Below are 21,709 nucleotides of genomic sequence, written 5' to 3' on the forward strand. Positions count from 1 at the left end.
TAGTTTGCTGTTCTTTCTCCAGTTCTTCCAAGTGGACAGTTAATTCCTGAATTTTTGCCTTTTCTTCTTTTCTGATATAGGCATTTAGGGCAATAAATTTCCCTCTTAGCACTACCTTTGCTGCATCCCAAAAGTTTTGATATGTTGTGTTTTCATTTTCATTTGCCTCGAGGTATTTACTAATTTCTCTTGCAGTTTCTTCCTTGACCCACTCGTTGTTTAAGAGTGTGTTGTTGAGCCTCCACGTATTTGTGAATTTTCTGGCACTCCGCCTATTATTGATTTCCAACTTCATTCCTTTATAATCCGAGAAAGTGTTGTGTATGATTTCGATCTTTTTAAATTTGTTAAGATTTGCTTTGTGACCCAGCATATGGTCTATCTTTGAGAATGATCCATGAGCACTTGAGAAAAAGGTGTATCCTGCTGTTGTGGGATGTAATGTCCTATAAATGTCTGTTAAGTCTAGCTCATTTATTGTAATATTCAAATTCTCAGTTTCTTTAGTGATCCTCTGTCTAGATGGTCTGTCCATTGATGAGAGTGGTGAATTGAAGTCTCCAACTATTATGGTATATGTGTCTATTTCCCTTTTCAGTGTTTGCAGTGTATTCCTTACGTATTTTGGGGCATTCTGGTTCGGTGCATAAATATTTATGATTGTTATGTCTTCTTGTTTAATTGTTCCTTTTATTAGTAGATAGTGTCCTTCTTTGTCTCTTTTAACTGTTTTACATTTGAAGTCTGATTTGTTGGATATTAGTATAGCCACTCCTGCGCTTTTCTGGTTGTTATTTGCATGAAATATCTTTTCCCAACCTTTCACTTTCAACCTATGTTTATCTTTGGGTCTAAGATGTGTTTCCTGTAGACAGCATATAGAAGGATCCTGTTTTTTAATCCATTCTGCCAGTCTATGTCTTTTGATTGGGGAATTCAGTCCATTAACATTTAGTGTTATTACTGTTTGGGTAATATTTTCCTCTACCATTTTGCCTTTTGTATTATATATATCATATCTGACTTTCCTTCTTTCTACACTCTTCTCCATACCTCTCTCTTCTGTCTTTTTGTATGTGACTCTAGTGCTCCCTTTAGTATTTCTTGCAGAGCTGGTCTCTTGGTCACAAATTCTCTGAGTGACTTTTTGTCTGAGAATGTTTTAATTTCTCCCTCATTTTTGAAGGACAATTTTGCTGGATATAGAAGTCTTGGTTGGCAGTTTTTCTCTTTTAGTATTTTAAATATATCATCCCACTCTCTTCTAGCTTCCATGGTTTCTGCTGAGAAATCTACACATAGTCTTATTGGGTTTCCCTTGTACGTGATGGATTGTTTTTCTCTTGCTGCTTTCAAGATCCTCTCTTTCTCTTTGACCTCTGACATTCTAACTAGTAAGTGTCTTGGAGAACGCCTATTTGGGTCTAATCTCTTTGGGGTGCACTGCACTTCTTGGATCTGTAATTTTAGGTCTTTCATAAGAGTTGGGAAATTTTCAGTGATAATTTCTTCCATTAGTTTTTCTCCTCCTTTTCCCTTCTCTTCTCCTTCTGGGACACCCACAACACGTATATTTGTGCGGTTCATATTGTCCTTGAGTTCCCTGATACCCTGTTCAAATTTTTCCATTCTTTTCCCGATAGTTTCTGTTTCTTTTTGGAATTCAGATGTTCCATCCTCCAAATCACTAATTCTATCTTCTGTCTCTTTAAATCTATCATTGTAAGTATCCATTTTTTTCCCATCTTTTCTACTTTATCCTTCACTTCCATAAGTTCTGTGATTTGTTTTTTCAGTTTTTCTATTTCTTCTTTTTGTTCAGCCCATGTCTTCTTCATGTCCTCCCTCAATTTATCGATTTTGTTTTTGAAGAGGTTTTCCATTTCTGTTCGTATATTCAGCATTAGTTGTCTCAGCTCCTGTATCTCATTTGAACTATTGGTTTGTTCCTTTGACTAGGCCATATATTCTATTTTCTGAGCATGATCCATTATCTTTTGCTGGCGTCTGGGCATTTAGTCAGATTTCCCTGGGTGTTGGACCCAACAGGTTGAAATATTTTTCTGTGAAATCTCTGGGTTCTGTTTTTCTTATCCTGCCCAGTAGGTGGCGCTCGTGGCACACGTTTGTCTGCGGGTCCCACTAGTAAAAGGTGCTGTGGGTACTTTAACTTTGGAAAACTGTCGCCGTGGGGGAGGTTCGCCAGCCGAAGCGGCTTCGAAGAGTGCCAGCTGGCCCGGGTGTCCGAACGCGGGGAGGGTCACCGGCTGCCGCAGCCCGGGAGAGTGCACCATTCCCAGCCGGACCGGGGAGTCACGTGTTTGGAAGGGACCCTCCCCGGTCACCGTTCTCCGCGGTCTGGGGATTTCCGATCCAATCTCTCAGTTGGTCCGGTGGGCCTCGCGTGGTGGGGGCGCCAACTGCCGCGGCTTGAGGGGACCACCTGCCTAATTCTGCCAGCTGGCCTCGGAAGGAGGAAGGGAGGGACTCCAGCCGCTTGCCGCCCCGCCCGGGAAAGCCTGCGCCCCTCGGCGATCTCACCGGAGCTGGTTCTCCCAGACAGTCAGCTGTTCCAGGATGGGGTACGCTGTCTTTTTGATCTCTTTTGTGGCTCTGGGAGCTGTTCTGTATCGTTTCTACTCCCCTAGTAGCTGTTCTGGATGAGGAAAGGTGAGGGTGGCAAGGCTGTCGAGGACGGTGGCAGAGGAGCCGGTGAAGGCGGAAGAGGGCACGGTGGTGGTTGGAGAGCCGCTGGAGTAGGAGGAGGAAGGGAAGGATAAGATGGCGGATGGAGCGCCGCCGGAGCAGAAGGGGAAAGAGAAGGGCAAGATGGCGGCGGGAGCGTCGCCGGCGGAGAAAGAGGAAGAGGAGGACTAGAGGGTGGCGGGAGCACCGGCGGAGAAAGAGGAAGAGGAGGGCTGAATGGTGGCAGGAGCGCCGCCGGCGGAGAAAGGGGAAGAGGAGGGCTAGATGGCGGCGGGAGCGCCCGCAGAGAAGGGGGAAGAGGAGGGCTAGATGGCGGCAGGAGTGCCGGCAGAGAAAGAGGAAGAGGAGCCTCTTTCATTCTTTTGGTCATGGATATCCAGTTTGCCCAATAACATTTATTGAAGAAACTGCGCTGTCCCAGTTGAGTGGACTTGGTAGCCTTATCAAAAAACAATTGACCATAGATCTGATGGTCTACTTCTGAGTTTTTAATTTGATTCCATTGATCAATATGTCTGTCTTTATGCCAGTACCATCCTAGTTTTCACCACTGTGGCTTTATAATATACTTTAAAGTCAGGAAGACTGATACCTCCCATTTTATTTTTATTTTTCAAGATGTTTTTGGCTATTTGAGGCCCTTTACCCTTCCAAATAAAATTGATAATAATTTTTCCTTTTCTGCTAAGTAGTCTGTTGGAATTTTGATTGGTATTGCATTGAATCTGTAGGTCAATTTGGGTAGAATTACCATCTTAATGACATTTAACCTCCTGTTTATGATCATGGAATGTCTTTCCATTTATTTAGTTCTTCTTTGATTTCCTTTAGCAACTTTTATGGTTTTCTGTGTATAGTTTCTGTACATCCATGGCTAGGTTTATTCCTAGATGTTTTATTCTTTTACATACTGCTGTGAATGGAATATTTTTCTTGATTTCTTTCTCAGATAGCTCATTACTAGTATATAGAAATGCTTCCCATTTTTGCTTGTTGATTTTGTATCCTGCCAGTTTGCTGAACTAATTTATTAGCTCAAGTAGGTTTGCTGTCATTTTTTTCCTGGATTTTCTAAATATAGGATAATGTCATCTACAAATAGTGACAAGTTTTTGCTTTTCATTTCCAATTTGAGTGACTTTTATTTATTTTTCTTGCTGAATTGCTCTAGCTAGAACTTCTGGCACAATGTCAAGAACAGTGGTGATACTGAGCACCCTTGTCTTTTTCCTTATCTTAGAGGGAAAGCTTTCAGTCTCTCACCCTTGAATAGGATGTTAGCTGTGAGTTTTTCAATATATGTGCTCTTCATCATGCTGAGGAAGTTTCCTTCGATACCTATCCTTTGACGTTTTTATTTTTTCAAAAGGATGATGGATTTTGTCAGTTGTCTATTCTGCATTACTCAAGATGATCACGTGGTTTTTCCCTTTTAATTTGTTAATATGCTATATTGCATTAATTGCTTTTCTTGTGTTGAACCACTCTTGTATACATGGAATAAAGCCCACTTTATTATGGTGTATAATTGTTTTAATATGCTTTTTTTTTCATGGAAAAGGACAGAATTGTTTTATAAAATTCACATTTGGCTCTAATACATCATTTTATTTTACAATAATGGAAAAGTTTTTGTATTCCAGTTTTGAAGTTCTGCAAATTTTTTAAAAATAGTCTAATATAAACTTGCTTATGCATTATAAAAAATGAACACAATGACTATGTATATTTGATTACCAAACATTGAACTTTGCTAAATGAAACCTGATGGCAAATAATTTATTCAAATCTTGGAAACATTTCTATTGCAATCTTAACAAAACTGATGCAAACTGATAGCATTTAGAACTGGAAAACACCTTATAAAGCAATTAGTGAAATTCCCTTTTTTGAAATGATTGGCCCAAATGAAGAGTAAAGGGCTAGAATTAAAAACCTGAGTACCTGGATTCCTAATCCAAAGTCCATATTTTTAAATGTGTGACCTTTAATGAGACTCCAGTAAAGGGTGTTTAAAAGTAAGTGATTGATTTGTTTCCCGGTGTCTGCCCACGTGAAAAAAAAAAAAAAGAGTAAATGATTGAAACAATTAGTAATTCTTATCCCAAATTAAAATGTATACATTGTCACTTTGATAAACCATTGTTCTTAAAATAGCCTGTTCTCAAACTACCAGAGAACGCCAAACAGACACCAAAAAAACAAAACTAATAGTACTTCCTTATACTACCTTTCTTATGCCAGGCCTCTTGCTAAGTAAGCACTTTATATATATATTATTATCTTTTTAATACAACAGTCCTGGTGAAATTATGAGAAAAATATTGTTTCTTTGTAGATTTTAAGAATTATTGCTTTGGCTCTTGTTAGACGTATGTGACAGTGGAAATATTTACATTTTTTCAGTAATTTTATTTTCACAAATCATGAAATTTTCAGTTCTTTATTTCTTGCATGTAAAGTCTAAATTACAAGCAAACAGATGATATCTCATGATAGACTATTTTTTGGCAGGGGCAGGGAGGGGTGTATGAAGGGCAGGGAATCAAACCCAGGTCTCCAGGATGGCAGGCAAGCATCCTTTCACGATAGAATTTTTTCTTTTGGCCAGCAGAAGTTAAGCAGTAAAGTTTATTAAAGAGAAGGAGAGAGCGTATACGTTAAAGAGGTAAACATAGATGTGCCCAAGAGAGGGACACGCACTGAGTGGAACTGGCTAGCTTGTTTTATAGGAAAGTTTCCTTGGTAGCAGGCTTCTATAGTAAATTTTGAATACTAAGTATCTTCTTTGTTCCCGGAGACAGCTAGCAAATTCATGATTTGTCACATGCCTAAAATTTGTGGTCTGTCTTTAGGACTCTGTGCTTTCTATTATTAACTAAGAGTTTGTTCTAGGCCCATGATTTCACAAGCTTTTATAGTTTGGGGAGGTTTCAATGGTTTGGGAAGGTTTGGGGGCTTTGGGGAAATCTTTGTCCCAAAAAGTTTGCAGCTCCATATTAGTTCCTTGGGAGCTAGATGAGAAACAAGGGATTTGCAGTTGTCTGTTAATTCTCTCAGAGCTGAATAGGAAACCAGAGACTTACAGTTGTCCTATTTTATCCTGCTTCAATACCACCCCCCGGAAAGAGTTAAATCCCTTTAAATCCTCAAGGGAGGCTGAGGCATGAATTTTTTATATTTTCACGGAGTTGAGAGAGTATATGTAGGAATGTACATAATTGCTGACACTGTTGGAAGGGATGGAGGATATTGGAAAATGTAAAAACATTATTGTGTTACAATCTACTCTGTCCCATCACTCTTAAAATCTTCCCCCCACTTCCTCCTTATAAGGAATGGGCGTGTGAACAGAAGGTTATAGGTTTACAATTTGCAATGTTGAGAAATGAGAATAGCATTTGGGGGAAGGGAAGTATGTTTTAGCTTACTTTTTAGATGCTTTGTCCTTTGTTCATTTATTTTGTTAAAAAATGATGTCCCAGTCACACTTGAATATGGACAGCCATCTTATGTGCTGATGTGCAATTGATTCAGGAGTTCTAGTGACCAAATGCTACCTTTATAAACCAGGTTCAGCTGTTCCAAACATTTGTCATACATAAGCAGGTCCTGTTTAGATGTATTTTTGCTTCTATTTTAAAAGTCTTTTTTTTGTTGAAGATGAATTTCTAATTTGCAGTTTACTGCAAAAACTTGGCTCAAGAAGGCCGGTGACAGAGGGCTCTCTCTCAGCTGGAACGGCATATGCTAGCTTTCACTCCAGGCTTCTTGAGTGAAAGCCTTGGGGGCATTTCCTTAAGCATTTCCAACAGTCTCTGGCTGTATGGGCTCTGTCCGTTCTGATGGCTCTCATGATAGATGCTTAACAGAAATCTGGCTAATGTTTAGGTCTCAGCTTAGAAATCACTTCCTCTGGAAAGTTTTTCCTATTCCCTGTCATATATTACGGGCTTGTCAGCCTTTTCTCCGGGAAACGCTTCTGGTCCTAGGTGATCTTTCACCATAATTATATGATTCCAGTGTCCCAGGCAAGATAATAGACTGCTCCCTTGCCCAGGAGGCTAGAAACTGCTCAATGTAAGCGCGAGCTTACCGAGTCCTCTCAGAGGAGGCCCACAGACCTGGCGTAAACCTCACGATTCCCCAGTTGCTAGGCTAAGTTGCTAAGGCACCAACCGTCTCACAGCTCTTTTAATATGCTTTTGCCTTCTATTTGCAAGCATTTTGATTAGAATGTTTGCATCTATATTCATTAGAGAGATTGGTCTGAAGTTTTCTTGTGCTTTCTTTGTCCGGCTTTGTTATTTGGATGATGTTAGGTAGTGTTCCCTCTTAAATATTCTGGAAGAGTTTGAGCAGGAATGGTATTAATTCTTCTTGGAATGCTGGGTAAAACTCACCTGTGAAGTTGTCTGGTCCTGGACTTTTCTTTACTGGGTAGGTTTTGATGACTTATTCAGTCTCTTTACTTGTGAGTGTTTTGTTGAGCCCTTCTATTCTTCTTTGGTTAGTGTAGGTTGTTCATAGGAAGATGTCCACTTCATCTAGGTGTCCAGCTTACAGTTGTTCATAGTAACCACTTATGATCTTTTTATTTCTTTGGGGTTCATGGTCATGCCCCCTTTCTTGTTTCTGATTTTATTTATTTGCATCTTCTCTCTTTTTTCTTTGTCAGTCTACCTAAGGGTTTATCAATCTTATTGAGATCAAAGAACCAATTTCTCATTTTATTGATTCTCTCTACTTTTTTTTATTCTCCATTTCACTGCTCTGATCTTGGTTATTTCTTTCCTTCTGCTTGCTTTGGGATTAGTTTGCTGTTCTTTCTTTAATTTCTCCGTTGTTTGAGTTAGGCCACTGATTTTAGCTCACTCTTCCTTTTTAATGTAGGCATTTAGAGCTATGTTTCCCTTTCAGCGCTGCCTTCACTTATCTGGTAAGTTTTCATACATTGTATTCTCATTGCATTCATCTTGAGATGTTTATTGATCTCTCTTGAAAATTCTTTTTTGACCCAATGATTATTTAAGAGCATGTTGTTTCACCTCCATATATTTGTGTATTTTCCAGTCCTCCATTTGTTATTGATTTCCAGCTTCATTCAGTTATTATCAGAGAAAATGCTTTGTATAATTTCAATCTTTTAAAATTTATTAAGACCTATTTTGTGCCCCAGCATATGTTCTACCTGGGGAGTGTTCCATGTCTAATTGAAAAGAATATATATCCTGGTGTTTTAGGTGTGATGTCTGTAGGTCTAGATCATTTATCATATTATTTAGATTCTCTGCTTCTTTTTTGATCTTCTGTCTAGATGTTCTATCTATTGAAGAGAATGGTGTGTTGAAGTCTCCCACTATTACTCCCTTTACTTTTACCTGTGTTTGCCTCATGTACTTTGGGGCACTTTGATTAGAAACATAGATATTTATGACTTATTTTTTGGTGAATTATCCTTTTATTAATATATAGTGCCCTTCTTTATCTCTTTTAACATTTTTGCATTTATAGTCTATTTTGTCTAATATTATTATAGCTACCCTTGGTTACCACTTGTGTGGAATATCTTTTTCCATCCTTTCACTTTTAACCTATTTGTATCTTTGAATCTATGATGAGTATCCTGTAAATAGCATAAAGATGACTCATACTTTAAATCCATTCTTCCAATCTTTTGATTGGGAAGTTTAATCCATTAACATTCAAAGTTATTACTGTAAAGACAGTTCTTAACTCAACCGTCTTTTCTTTTGGTTTTTATTTTTCAAACCTACTTTTCTCTTTCTTTTTTATCCTTTAAGTTACCCTTACTAATGCTTTTCAATTCTTGTACCCCCTTCCAGACCTCTCTCTCCTGTCTTTTCTTTCCATCCAGCAGGACTTCTTTTATTCATTCTCCTAGGGCCAGTTATTTATTAAGGAATTCTCTCAGCTTCTGTTTATCTGTGAATATTTTAAACTCTCCCTCATTTTTGACGGACACTTTTGCTGGATAGAGAATCCTTGGCTGAAAATTTTCCCTTTCAATATCTTAAAATATGTAATACCATGGCCTACTTGCTGCCATGGTGTCTGATGAGGAATCAGCACTTAGTCTTATTTAGCTTCCCTTGTGTGTGATGAATTGCTTTTCTTTTGCTGCTTTCAGAATTTTCTCCTTCTCTTTGGCTTTGATAGTCAGATTACTATGTGTCTTAGAGTGGGTCTATTTGAATTTATTGTTCGGTGTATGTTGGTTTCTTAGATTTGCATATTTTTCTATATTTTATAAGGGTTGGGGAATTTTCAGCCATTATTTCTTTGAATATTCTTCCTGACCTTTTTCCCTTCTCTTCTTCTAGGACACCCATGTTGCTTATATTTGTGCACTTTCTGTTGTTAATCATTTCCCTGAAACCATGCTCAAAATGTTCCCTTTTTTTCTCCATTTGTTCTTTTGGCTGTTGAAATTTGGTTATCTGTCTTCTAGCTTGCTGATTCTTTCTTTTGCCTCTTCAAATCTGCTATTATATGTCTCTGGTATATTTTTAATTTCGTCTACAGTGTCTTTTATTTTCATGTCTGCTATTTTTCTATGTATTCTTTCAAATTTTTATGCTCTTCTAGTGTCTTCTTAAAATCTTTTTTCTCATTATAGACATCTGTCTTCATTTCTTTGAATTGATTCAGGAGATTTGTTTGCACATCCTTGATTAATTGTTCCAGTTTTTGTATCTCCTCTGACTTTTTTGATCTGTACCTTAGACTGAACTAGTTCTTCTTGAGTTTTGGTATGCCTAATGATTTTTTGCTGATATCTGGTCATCTGATTATCTTGATAGTTCTCTTGTGAAGGTTGATTTATCTCTCTTGTCTAGGATTTAGTTGTTGCTTAGGTTTGTATTAGGGCACTGCTTTGATATTTGGATTGCCTGTATTTCTCATCCTAAAGAGGGCCAGTTATCTGTGTAGGGGGTTGTAGACCAGCCCTGATGGGCTGGGATAGGGTCTGGAGAGACTCTCAAAAGCCTTGCAGTCTTCCCCTGCACCTTCTAGCCTACTCAGAAGATGGTATTCTTCAGTGACTTAATTGTCCTCAGATGCTTTTTACCTCCTGGAGCCTGGTGGCATCTAACCAGGTAGGTCTGAAACTGGGGTTCCTCTGCACTCACTGGCTCAGTATGGGGCTGTGCCCCCACATTACTTGCAGCAGATTCCCTCAGCTGCACCAGTCTGCAGCTATCCTCCAGGCAAGGGTTGGGCTGCCCACTATGTTTTCCTTAAGGTTAGGGGTGGGCACCAGGACAAGCTAGGATTGCAATCTCCATGTTTTCTCAGACTCTTCATCCCTCACTGACCTGAGCCTTGAGATATCCTTTCCTATCCCTTGGGTCCCTGAATAGTTGATTTGGGTAGTTTCTGCCAGGCTACTTGCTGCTCTTGGGAAAGATTCTTTCATTTGGGAAAGATTTTTCCTAATCATCCATTTTGGAAACTCTTCCTTGTTGCTCTTTTATATTCTACCCTTACCAGCAGGTGAAGTCCTGCCATGGGTCCCTATGGGCTTGGGTCTTTGTGTCTGGATATAGGTGGGGATCTACCTCACTAGAGAGATTTTATAATCTGTGTCCCAAGTGGGAGGTGGGAGGGTTCCTGGCTGTTATCTCTGGGCACTTCCTGATCTGTGTAGGACCAACTGAGGGGGATGGGAGAGGACTGGCCTGTCTGGATGGAAGTTTTTTACATGATATTTTTCTCTTTCTTCAGTTCAGCATTTGTGGGATCTTTCTCCTGTCTTTACCTTCCTCTAGAGTACTGAGCAAGTGAGATTTGTCCTCTTTTTTTTGCTGAGTCTCTGAGTACTGTCTAAAGCTGAATATACCTGTATACAGCCATTACACATGTATATGTGTATTACACCTATAGACATCCTATAATATACCTCAAAACATGTTGATTCTTTATAATAGCTCCAAATAAGACACTATCTGAAAGTCTGTCAAAAGGAAAATTGGTTAATAAATTGTGGTATACTTCTAGAATGGATCTCTATACAGAAATGAGAATGGATAACTTCAGACAGCAATATGGATGGATCTTATAGAACATAATATTGACAAGTTAGGCACAAATGAGAGTATACTGTATAAATATTTGTGTAAACATTGAAATGAGGTGGGACTATTTAATAATATAAGAAGTCAGTTGTCAAAGAGTGGTTATTGACTGAAAGGAGGTATGTGGGTGTCTGTGTTTAAATTTTTGTATATTGATTCTTGTGTTGTTTATACAGCATGCTCAGTTTTTACAAATGGAACAAGTTGTGAACTTATAAACTGAGCCCTTTTCTTTTTGTATATTATGCTTCAAAAAAGGTTAAAAAGGTAAGAGGACAATTATGAGTTTATCAATAGAGGATGGTCAGTTGGGCTCAGTGCTTGGCAATATCTGCATATTTTTTTCCATAGCTGGGGATGTGATCCTTAATCTGCATATCCACAATCATATCTTGGCAAATTAAGATAAAATGACTAAGAAACTTTATCATTTAACCAAACTCATAGAAGTCTTATGAATAAATTAAGGTCAGTGAATTCATTTACATTGAGTAATGCTCTTTACCATTAACTGGAATATTCAAGTCCTCTATTCAAGTAAGCCCTTCTATTATTATCAGATTCATAATTGGAAGATAGTTTTAGTGAGTGTAAAATTAATGCAGACACAGGTGAATAATAATGAGTTTTCCCTTAGAACACACCAATGCCCAATGATTTGTTTCTTTCACATACAGAATTCTAATGCCTGTTTAAGGGTCTCTCAGATGTAGCATCTCTCATTCAGGAGGATGCCATATAAATAATGCCTGCTTTTAATTCTATGGACTTCTCATTTCTTATTTTCAGGCTGAGCATTTTCCTTCTGGTCATTTTCTTTTTCCGGTGTAGAGCAATATCGATGATGAGGCTTTAAACCCACACAGCTGTGTATTAGCTCTGCTTACCTGAGGTGATACCAAGATAGGTTGGGAGAGTCACAGCTCTTTTTTTTTTTTTTACACATTCATTGACAATCTCTTAGTATACTCCCACATATAATTAATCATATCCTTTGATTCCTAGTGTGTTCAGAGAGCTATCTCAATTCCATGTTTTTTGGCTATCTTGTTGTCTTGCCTGTGAATCTCTGATATTATACAAATAGTTAATCAAGATATTTTCATTTATTTATGATACTGAAATCATAAAACAGGAAGAAGTGTTAAGATATTATTGCTCTTTCTCCTGTTCCAACTATATTACCATAACCAGTTCAACTAAATGAGAATGTATTCTGCTTTGAAGTAGTATTTGCAAGGAAGATAGCACAGTTTTTCTCAAAGCCTAGCTCACCTTTGGACCAGTTCAGGATGGAGTAGAGAGAGCAAGAGTACTGTGAAGACAGAGCAATACAATTAGTAGGATTATTGGAAGAAACTCAAGGTTTCCGCTTGGTTTGGAGAAGTAATCTGAAAAACTGCAGGCAACTTCCTTCCTGCTATTCAACTTTTATTCATCCATTTTTAAAGTCAAGCAGCCATATGTGTCAGACAGAACAGAATGAAAGATTGATTGCAAACCTACATACAAACACCTACGTATGAGGTGTTGGCATTTTCTAAATAAGCCTCAGAAGAGACTCATGCTTCTAGCCCAAGATCTGTGGATACAGATAACGCAATTGAGCACTACCCAAAATAAGGGTATACATTGTCTTTATAGAACTAACTACATACAGTCCTGGAGTCCTAGTCAGCAGGGTGTGACAGTACTACATTCATGCATGCTGACCTTGCCACAAGATAAAACTAGAGCAACTAGCTAAAATGAAGTTGAGGATAAAGCCCAAAATAGGGCAAGGCCAGCAACCCATGGTTAGAGAGCAACATAAAAAGCCAGATAGATAACAGTGTTTTCCTTTAGAGGATTTTAAGTGCAGAACACTTACCATTTCCGTTGAAGCTTGGCAATGGGCAAAGGAAACTGATTTTAAACATTTTGGATGCTTGAATTCCAAACTATATTGTAAAAATGGAGAAAAAGATTAATGACCTGATTTTTTATTAACCTGGTTGCTTTGATTGGCAATCTTGATTAAGTATAATATTGATAAGATTGAGTGATGATATTATTTACAAAATACAATACTGGTATTGTGTTATATCATATGCACCATGAAGGAATTTACAAAATGTTGCTTATAAACTATTTTATACTTCCTGGAGTACTGGATTCCTGATTTCAGAATGTTCTATATAATGAAGATTCATTCATTTCCTGTAACAAATGTACCTATCCTAAACACTTTGCTAGATACTGTTGAGGGACAAAAGATGTCTAAGAAATAATTCACATACTCTAGAGATCTATGACATAGTAAGTGATTTATGATAAGTTCTGGGAAGTATTGTATAATCCAAAAGAAATTTATGCTAGCAGAGAGACAATGGTAACTAGTGCCTCAGAAGGAAGGACAATTAATTCTTATTATCAGGGGTTACTGTAGAGAGGAGGTGATGTTGATAGATAAATAGTATTTTGATGGCAGAGAAAGGTACAAAGCACATTCTAAACTAAGAGATCAGCAATATCAAGTGCAAAGAGGAATGTCCTGACATGCTCAGGCCACTAGAGATAACTTGGTATTCATGATGGTCAATGTAGGATGAAATGTAGTGAGATGGTAAAGAAATAATTAGGAAATAGACCAATCTTTTGTAAAGAGAAAAACTGTAGTCATTACACTGATAGTTACCAAGACAAGTTTAATACTGAACCTATCCAACTGGGAACAGAGTATACAGAGTATTTTATAAACACATTAATTTGAAGGGAACCTTAGAGATGATCTGGGTTAGTGTTTGTGTGTGTAAGTGTGTATGCATGTGTGTGTGTGTGTGTGTGTACACACAGGGCAAGGGAGGTTAAGCATTTTATCAACACAGTCAACCATGTTGGCTTGTTTCAAAATATCCCAGGTTCTATAATTGGTCCATTGCTCTTTCCAACATGATAGATAGAAGACAGGTTGCTGGGCTGAGGTAGAGTAATGCTCCAAGGCAGGGACAATCCTCATAGTTGATGGTAAAGATGATCATTTCTTAGTTTTGTGGATAAGTGATAGTCTAAATCTGAAACAGGTGACTCCTTAATATATCAGACATGCTGGTAGGTTCATTTTCTGGTTCCCACATTGCACCATTTATATCAAAGGCATAGCACTGCACTCAGTGAATGTAATTCACTTCCTTAAAACAGCTATTTAACCAGGCGAGAACATCTGATCTCAGTTGAGTCCATTTAAAATTGGGATATTGAAAGAGTGACATGAAAGACCATATTGGGTTAGGGCTAGAAATGGAATCTTAAAGCCAGGTGAAAGATGAGATGAGGTATAATGTGATGACAAAGGGAGAGACAAAAGAAGAGAAGGGCGAATATATATAGAAAAAAGACAGGGATGGAGGAGTCTCAGTGGGACATATTCCCAGGTGATTTTCCCACCATGCCTAATGATATTTAATTTCATTTTCCTTGTGAGATCTGACATCTCTGAGGTGGTACTCACAGACCTCTGCTTTGTGCAGGTAAGGAAAACACTGAAAAATCACTGTGCTTCTCTTTCCCATTTTTGCATGTGGCTCTAACTTCAAATTACAAATAGCACCTGCATTTTACCTTAAAGTAGTATTTTCCCTCTCTCTCTTCAAATATCAAAATAAAATAAAACGAAATTCCAAGCCCTACCTTATCCATTGCTTTATTTTGGGAAAAACGTTTACTTCTTCCTTCTTAGACCTACTGAGTGAGGATTACTTTGTTAAATTGCCATAGGCTGTGGAAATTATCTGAAGCATTCTCGAGATTTTCATGCACAAGAGTAATGCGTATAAGACAGAAAAACTTTAGATTGCTTCTGGAACTGAGCAATTCTCAACAAATTACCTCCCTCCATCTTTTGCAAAATTATCTTTCGATTGAATGACTGACATGAAAATCTGAAAGACAGAGGAGTTATTCGTAATGTTTTTTTCTTTCCTTTACATCACTCCGTTGCCATCAACAGGGGCAATGGATCTTGACACAGTGCTGAGCCGAACAGTTCCTTTATGAAGGAAAAATAGGTGTAGCTGCCATGGTGGGGTAGTAGTTTCAGAAACAGCTTCTTCTGGACCAAGGCTTCTTCCAGGATGATGAACCATAATAAATCCTTCAAGCTGGGAAGAACATGTCTGTATTTAATGAGCTCGGAACTAAACCTAAGAAACAAAGAGTAAATTTCAATTAAAAATGTGTTTTCTTTTTATAAACACGAATTCACAAATATTATAAATATTTATTATTTATAAATTGTGAATTTCAAATGTAAATTTACAAGATGACTACATCCATACCAAAATCATTTTACCTCGGAAAAACCATGTACCCTATTTAGAAAAAATTTACATGCCTACTGCTCTTTGAAAAGAGTGCTTTGTTTTTTAAAAGATTCTAGCCAATATATATAGAAACACATTTGTAAGGGGCCAAATTGTTTATGCTGTTCAAGATGTTCAATGATTGGAAGCTAACTGTAGAATCATGGATTTGGAAAGACTGAGAAACAATTAAGCCGGGCATTAGGTTTGTGGAGAGAATGAGCTTTCTTGGGGAGATTCGTGCTGAAGTAGTGGGTATGGCAGAAGCATTGTAAAAACAAGCCACCAGTTTTGCCCATTTTATTCAGGCCACATTGTGTGTTAATACTTGTATCTCCTTCCTTTTCTTTGCTAAAAGGAAAGACTAGCTTTCAAGCTTCAGTATCCCATTAAAGAACAGTCAATACCTACAGATCAAGGGTTACCTGCAGGCAGTTTTAATCAGACAAAAATAAAAGCAGCTTTGGTCTGAGTCATAGAGGTCAGAAGATCTGCTTTATCACTGCTGTTCTTAAACCCATGTGGTTGCTTAACTCTGAGTTCTTGCTCAGAATTTACCTTTCATGCTTGGTGAAAGTGCAGACTCCCCTTGTGTACTTGATTTTACTGTGAATGTGGAACTCTTCATGCTATGATTTATAAGTCCATGCCTTATTATAAGCTGTCCCTCTGGCGCTCTGCCCTGTGGTTGAGCTACTAGGAAAGAGGAATTGGGATTTCTACCCTTAATGTCGTTCCCTGGACTATTACTCTTTTGGGTCTCATTCCCTTTATATGTAAAATAGGGATAGTGAAAACTGCATTCCACAGGTGTTGAGTAGGTAAAATGCATTTTAGTGAAATGTATATAAAGTGCCTAAATTTTGAGGCAAGGTTCTCAAAAAGCAGTAGCAAATGCTCATTTGAGAAATGTGGCTTTGGATTCTCAGAGTTCCTATCATCATCATTGTCATTGTCATTGAACCATAATTAAAAACACATGGTCTCTTTTTATATTTGCTAATGAATAGCAGTGTTGAAAGTGTTCTGTGCAAAGTACATCTCTTGCTTTAGGCCCTGGTTTAAATGATTACTTTAGGTTTTATGGAAGAACCAAAACTAATCTTGGAGAATAAGTTTGCTAATATGAGACTTAAAAAATACTTGTTCAACACTTGAATTAATTCTTTCCTTCCCCTAAAATGATACTTATAGATACATAAAAGAAGTGAAAAAATTATATTGAGCAAAATTGCAACCCCGCAGTCACTGTTCTTTCATAAAAGATACATCTACTTTTTATCCCCCCAGAATTGCTCCTCTCAGTAGTTGCTGAATACTGAAAGGCCGTCTTTTATTTCAGAAGATAACAAATTAAGATTGTAAGTCAATTAACATATGGGAATGAACTTTAAATTTGTTCAAATCATGAAATGCTAAAAAAAAATAATGGGTTGATTTAAAGCTGCTTAATCCTCACAGAGCTTTGGCTGGAGTATGATTTAGGTTGTTCTACATATGTGGCATCACCAACTCTTTGCTGGACCTGCCTTAGGTCCAGGGTTGTGACTATTGATAAAGTGATTTAAAAGCAGAGATGTGCAGCTTAGGGAGCTTCTCAGAATTTAGCGTCCAAAAAAAGAGCTTTGACTAATAGAAGAGAAGGGATCATTTCATTCGTTATCTACCTCTACCTGGAGAATTAGCATCCTAAATGTACATGGTATAGTGTCTCAGAGGATGGCCAGTAGTCTGGGCTCATCTCTGTCACTGGGCATTGCACAGCTGTGGGTTCTGGTATTCTAAGAATGTGGTTTTCACGTTGGAGTTGCTGAGATAATAGGATTCTCATTTTTTTCTAATTACATTCTCAGAACCTCGCTAGTACATTTAGGATGTGAGCCCTAGCTCCATTATTTATTAGCTGTGTGTCTTGTGCAAATACTTAAATTCTTTTAAGCCTTACCCATTTCCCTGCATTGTAAAATATGAACAATAAAACCAGAGTATTTAGCAACCTGAGTTCTGGAGTGAGTCCTTGGATTCATCTTCCAGCTCCATTCACTGATAGATGTGTAACCTTGGGCAAATTGCTTAATATTTCTCTTTCTTGGCTTTACCTATAAAATGAGATTAATAATAGTATTTGCCTCATAGTATTGGTATAAGGGTTGAATGAGTTAATGTGTGTAGAGCATTTAGAACTGTAACTGATACTTGGTAAATACCCCCTAAATGTTAGCTATTATTAGCTATTTGGAGGGTAAATTAGATAGTGTATATAAAAGATACAGCACAGTACTTGGTGTATAATAATGGCCCAATAAATGTTTAGTGTTATACTAGTTTCTTCCTATTACTCATGTTAAGTGGTTCTAATAATATTTAAAAAAATTCAAAAGTCTCATTTAAAAAATAATCTCTTGAACAATTAAAATGATAAAAGATAATGATTGAAATAAAATTTCACATTAAAATTTTTATTAATATTTAAATATTTGTCATATTGCATATAAAATTTTAATACAAAGTTGCTATTGTTTTCTTATTCAATACTAAAAGTTTGTACTCATCTTTGAAGATCTAAATCATGTCCATATTTTTGTTTTTAGATGCTTCTTTAAATGAATGTGCCATGGATTTTACATTTTCCTTTAATAGAGTTACAACAGAGTTTTCTAGGAACTGCTTTTTCACTTTGGAAGGAAATTTTTAATATTAAGTATATTGAACAATGCTGGATTCCTTTGCCTTTATTCTTTTCATGTTCTTTTTCCATTTTCTCTTTTCTCCTTTTCCAAGGGTTTTGTTAAATTGGAAATATCCATACCTTCTCTTAAGCAGTTGAATATTCAGTCTCTACTGGCTGTGCAGTTGAATATTATCTTATTTGATCATTTATAATGAACCTAGAAAGTTACTGATATCAGATATAATCATCTTCTTTATATGGAGGTTCAGAGAGACAGAAGATAAAGACGATGCTTTGTTAAAGAGTGAGACTGAAGCTCTGATGATTGACAGATTGAGCATCAGTCTTGGAATTACTGTTCCATTTCATTAGTCATTACATCAAATTAATCACTTTAGTCTTAGTGATTTGTATTCAAATTCTGGGGGTACTGGACCAACCAAATGGTCAGTAATTAAGAGTATAACTTGGACCTATTGCAATGTTTAAATTGAAGCTCAACAGCTGACTAGTGGTGCAACCTTGGGCAAATTCCTTAATATTTTAAAGTTTATGATTTATAAAATATATTTAATAATATTACCTACATTATAAGATGAGTATAAGGATTAAAAAAATATATAAATGTAAAAATATTTAGAAAAAAGTTTGGTGTATTGTAAGCATATGATATAATTATTATCCTGAAAACCAGTTGCATTTACCATTTAGAAAGAATCAGTGACAAATGTAACCAGTCAGGATTAATATTGGGCCTACACTATTTATAAGAGTGTCCTAGCTATTGTGGAATTACATACACGGTGGATAAGTACTGCCCTATTCTTGAGGCAATATAGAGTATGGTTGGAGGAAAGGGAGAAAGAAATTATACATACAAGGAGAGGAAGCAAAGCTGAAAGAGAATCTCAGAGAATTAAAGAATTACAGCCACTTTTTTGTTCTTCAGAAGTCAGTTGAATTGTCTGCTCAATGGAAGTGGCATTATTCATTATAATATTGTAAAAGAGTTTAAGATTTAGGATGAGACTTGTCAGAATTTTTCTCAAAATAGCAGATGGTGGGTGGGCCGCAGTGGCTCAGCAGGCAGAGTTCTTGCCTGCTATGCTGGAGACCTGGATTTGATTTCTGGTGCCTGCCCATGTTAAAAAAAAAACACGATGAAAACAAAACAAACAAACAGTAGATGGGCTAGAGAGTTAGCACTGACATGAAAATATTTCTGCCTCTGTATATGTAAAATATATTTTACTACTAGTTCTGCAATTACCTGTGACTTTGAATGAGCCACTTTGAAATTCCATTTCTTTTTGATTTAAAAATGGATGCTTTTGTGTAAGAAGCAGCAGTTTTCAAAATATCTCCTATAAAATTTGGGTTCATCAGCAAACAAGTTTGTATAACAGTCCATTCTACATCTTGCTCTCATAAATTCTCACAGTAGGAGACCTCCTTAAAAATTTGAGATGTTCTGGAGCAAGAAAAGAAAAAAAAGCAGTTCAATTTTGTTAACCCATTAATATTAAACTTACTTTATCTATGAGGTCCTTTTTTGATATATCTGTTAATACCTTATGAAACTACCAGTCAATTGAATAATATTTAATTAGAGATGTTTGCATTCCATGGTTAGGAATCTAATTCATGAACTTTGTTTTATGATATGGTAACTGCATAAAATTCTATTAGAAAATCTCATTGATAACATGTTCTCACTTCATTCTTCTAAGTAAGGATTAAAGGACTGAAGAATACTGGGTAATTCATTTCTTCTCCTGCCTGAAACCCAAAGATACAGAAAAATAAATGAGTCTGATTTCCTTGAGGAGACTAAAATCAGCTTTTTATTGTTCTATATTGCAATATGTGAAATTTTTAGACTACTCTAAATTATTGAGTATATATGCATTTTAATAAATTATTCACAATGAACATGGAGTTCACCAAATACCTAAATCTGTACTATTTAATATTTGCCATTGCATTTTTTCTGCTCTTTAAATGCCAGTAAAATATAATTATTTTCCTCATACAAGTGCATAATACAAATATAAAAGGCATGAGAGAATTGTTTCAGATATTGTCACATGGAAACAAATCTGTCTCTTAGTCATTCTAGAGTGGCACGTGCCTTCAGAAAGCATATCAGTGCTTGACTAACAATTGGTTTTGTGACTTGAAAGACTCATAATGCATGGAAATATCTTGTGTTTGTAATATTAGACCCTTTATTACCAAGCTCTTTTCTACTATTCAGATTTCTTCTGCTAATAAACAATAGAAAATATATTTTGAAGTATATTGCTTGAAATAATTCAGCTATAAAAGTTAGCATTCTAAATTTTTCTATTGATTGATTTGGAGCATTTGAGTTAATCAGACTAGGTTTCCCTCCCACCCCGTCACACAAATAAAAAAATTCCATATCATTGTCTTCGCTTATAAGGATATTATAAGGCATAGTGTCTGAATTAAGTGTATTGTGTGGAGGAGGAAGGATGGGTGGGTGGGTGAGCATATTTGTGTGTGTGCATGTATGTGTATATTTATGTGTAAGTGTGCTTTAAGCTTTGCTTTATAATTTTTGTGGTAACCTTTTCCAAAAGTGATAGGAAATACAATTTCAAAGTCCTATACTGTATAAGAGCATGAATTAACCAACATTTTTCTTTGATATTTCTCACCTTTTGTTTATTTACTCTTTTTCCATATCTGTTCCTAACTACCAGAAGCATACTTGTTATTACTGAAGCCCCATCCTATATAACGTTTTTGTTCCCATTGGTTATCATCTCATCTCTTAGAGTAGTAAATTAAGGTGTTTTCTACCAATTAATTAAATAGGTGAAATAAATAAGCAGTAATGTCTAATTTCTGTCTGTTCATAATAACTCGAACAATGATAGTTACCATTTATTGGGCATTTACTATATGATGGAAACTATAGTCACATATATTATCTTGAGTTCTTTCAACAATCTGTAAAGTAGGCAATATTATCACCCCAAACTTCAGAGAGATTGAATAGATTGTCTAAAATATAACAGCTACTGATTAAGTCATAAGTCACCTCCAGGACTCTTTCCACCAAAACAAACCTCCTGACATTACAGTTATTAGGCATGTGGTCACCTGACTATGCAGAGGTACAGCACATGGCCTAGCATACGGTTCATGTCCACTTGAAAAGAACACATATTCTCAACCTTTTTTGGTAGAATATTGTTTTAGTTTTTCAAGATACTGGAATGCAATATACTAGAAATGGAATAGCTTTAAAAAAGGGAATTTATTACGTTTACAGTTCCAAGGCTATAAAAATGTCCAAACTAAGGCATCCAGAACTTGGTTCAAGAAAGGCTGAGGCATCTTGAACACCTTTGTCATCTGGGAAGGCATGTGACTGGCATCTGCTGGGGTCTCTGACTTCTTGTTTCAAAGGACTTCTTGGGGACCATGGTGTATGGGCCCTGTTGACACTGAAGCTTTTTCCAAGATGGTTCCCTCTTAAAAGTGGAGTAAGCAACCCCACCCTGAATGGGGTAATCAAAAGGTACTACCCACAATTGGTTGGGTCACATCTCCACGGAAACAATAAAACGGATCTCACCCAGCAATATTAAATGAGGATTAAAAAACATAGTTTTTCTGGGGTACATGACAGTTTCAAACCAGTACAAATATTCTATAAATATCAGCTAGGTCAATTTGGTTGATAGTGTTGTTCAGGTCTTCTATATCCTTGATTATCTTATGTCTAACTGTTCTATCCATTACTGAGAGAGGTGTTCAAATATTCAACTCTAAGTGTTGAATTTTTTATTTTTCTCTTTAATTCTGAGAGGTTTTGCTTCATCTATTTTGTAACTCAGTTATCAGGTTCATAAACCTTT

General features: G+C 36.7%; 1 long non-coding RNA gene across 1 annotated transcript in view; it reads left to right on the forward strand.

The window, feature by feature from the left end:
• LOC143653901 (uncharacterized) overlaps positions 1 to 17,836 on the forward strand; it is a 35,067-nt gene extending 17,231 nt beyond the window's left edge. Inside the window, exons 2-4 of the long non-coding RNA XR_013161603.1 lie at positions 14,269 to 14,314; positions 16,436 to 16,506; positions 17,737 to 17,836. This is a non-coding gene — a long non-coding RNA (uncharacterized LOC143653901). The remainder of the gene's footprint in view (positions 1 to 14,268; positions 14,315 to 16,435; positions 16,507 to 17,736) is intronic.
• Positions 17,837 to 21,709: the final 3,873 nt, after the last annotated feature.

The sequence above is a fragment of the Tamandua tetradactyla genome, chromosome 13 (genome assembly GCF_023851605.1).
Source record: "Tamandua tetradactyla isolate mTamTet1 chromosome 13, mTamTet1.pri, whole genome shotgun sequence".
Lineage (NCBI taxonomy): Eukaryota > Metazoa > Chordata > Mammalia > Pilosa > Myrmecophagidae > Tamandua > Tamandua tetradactyla.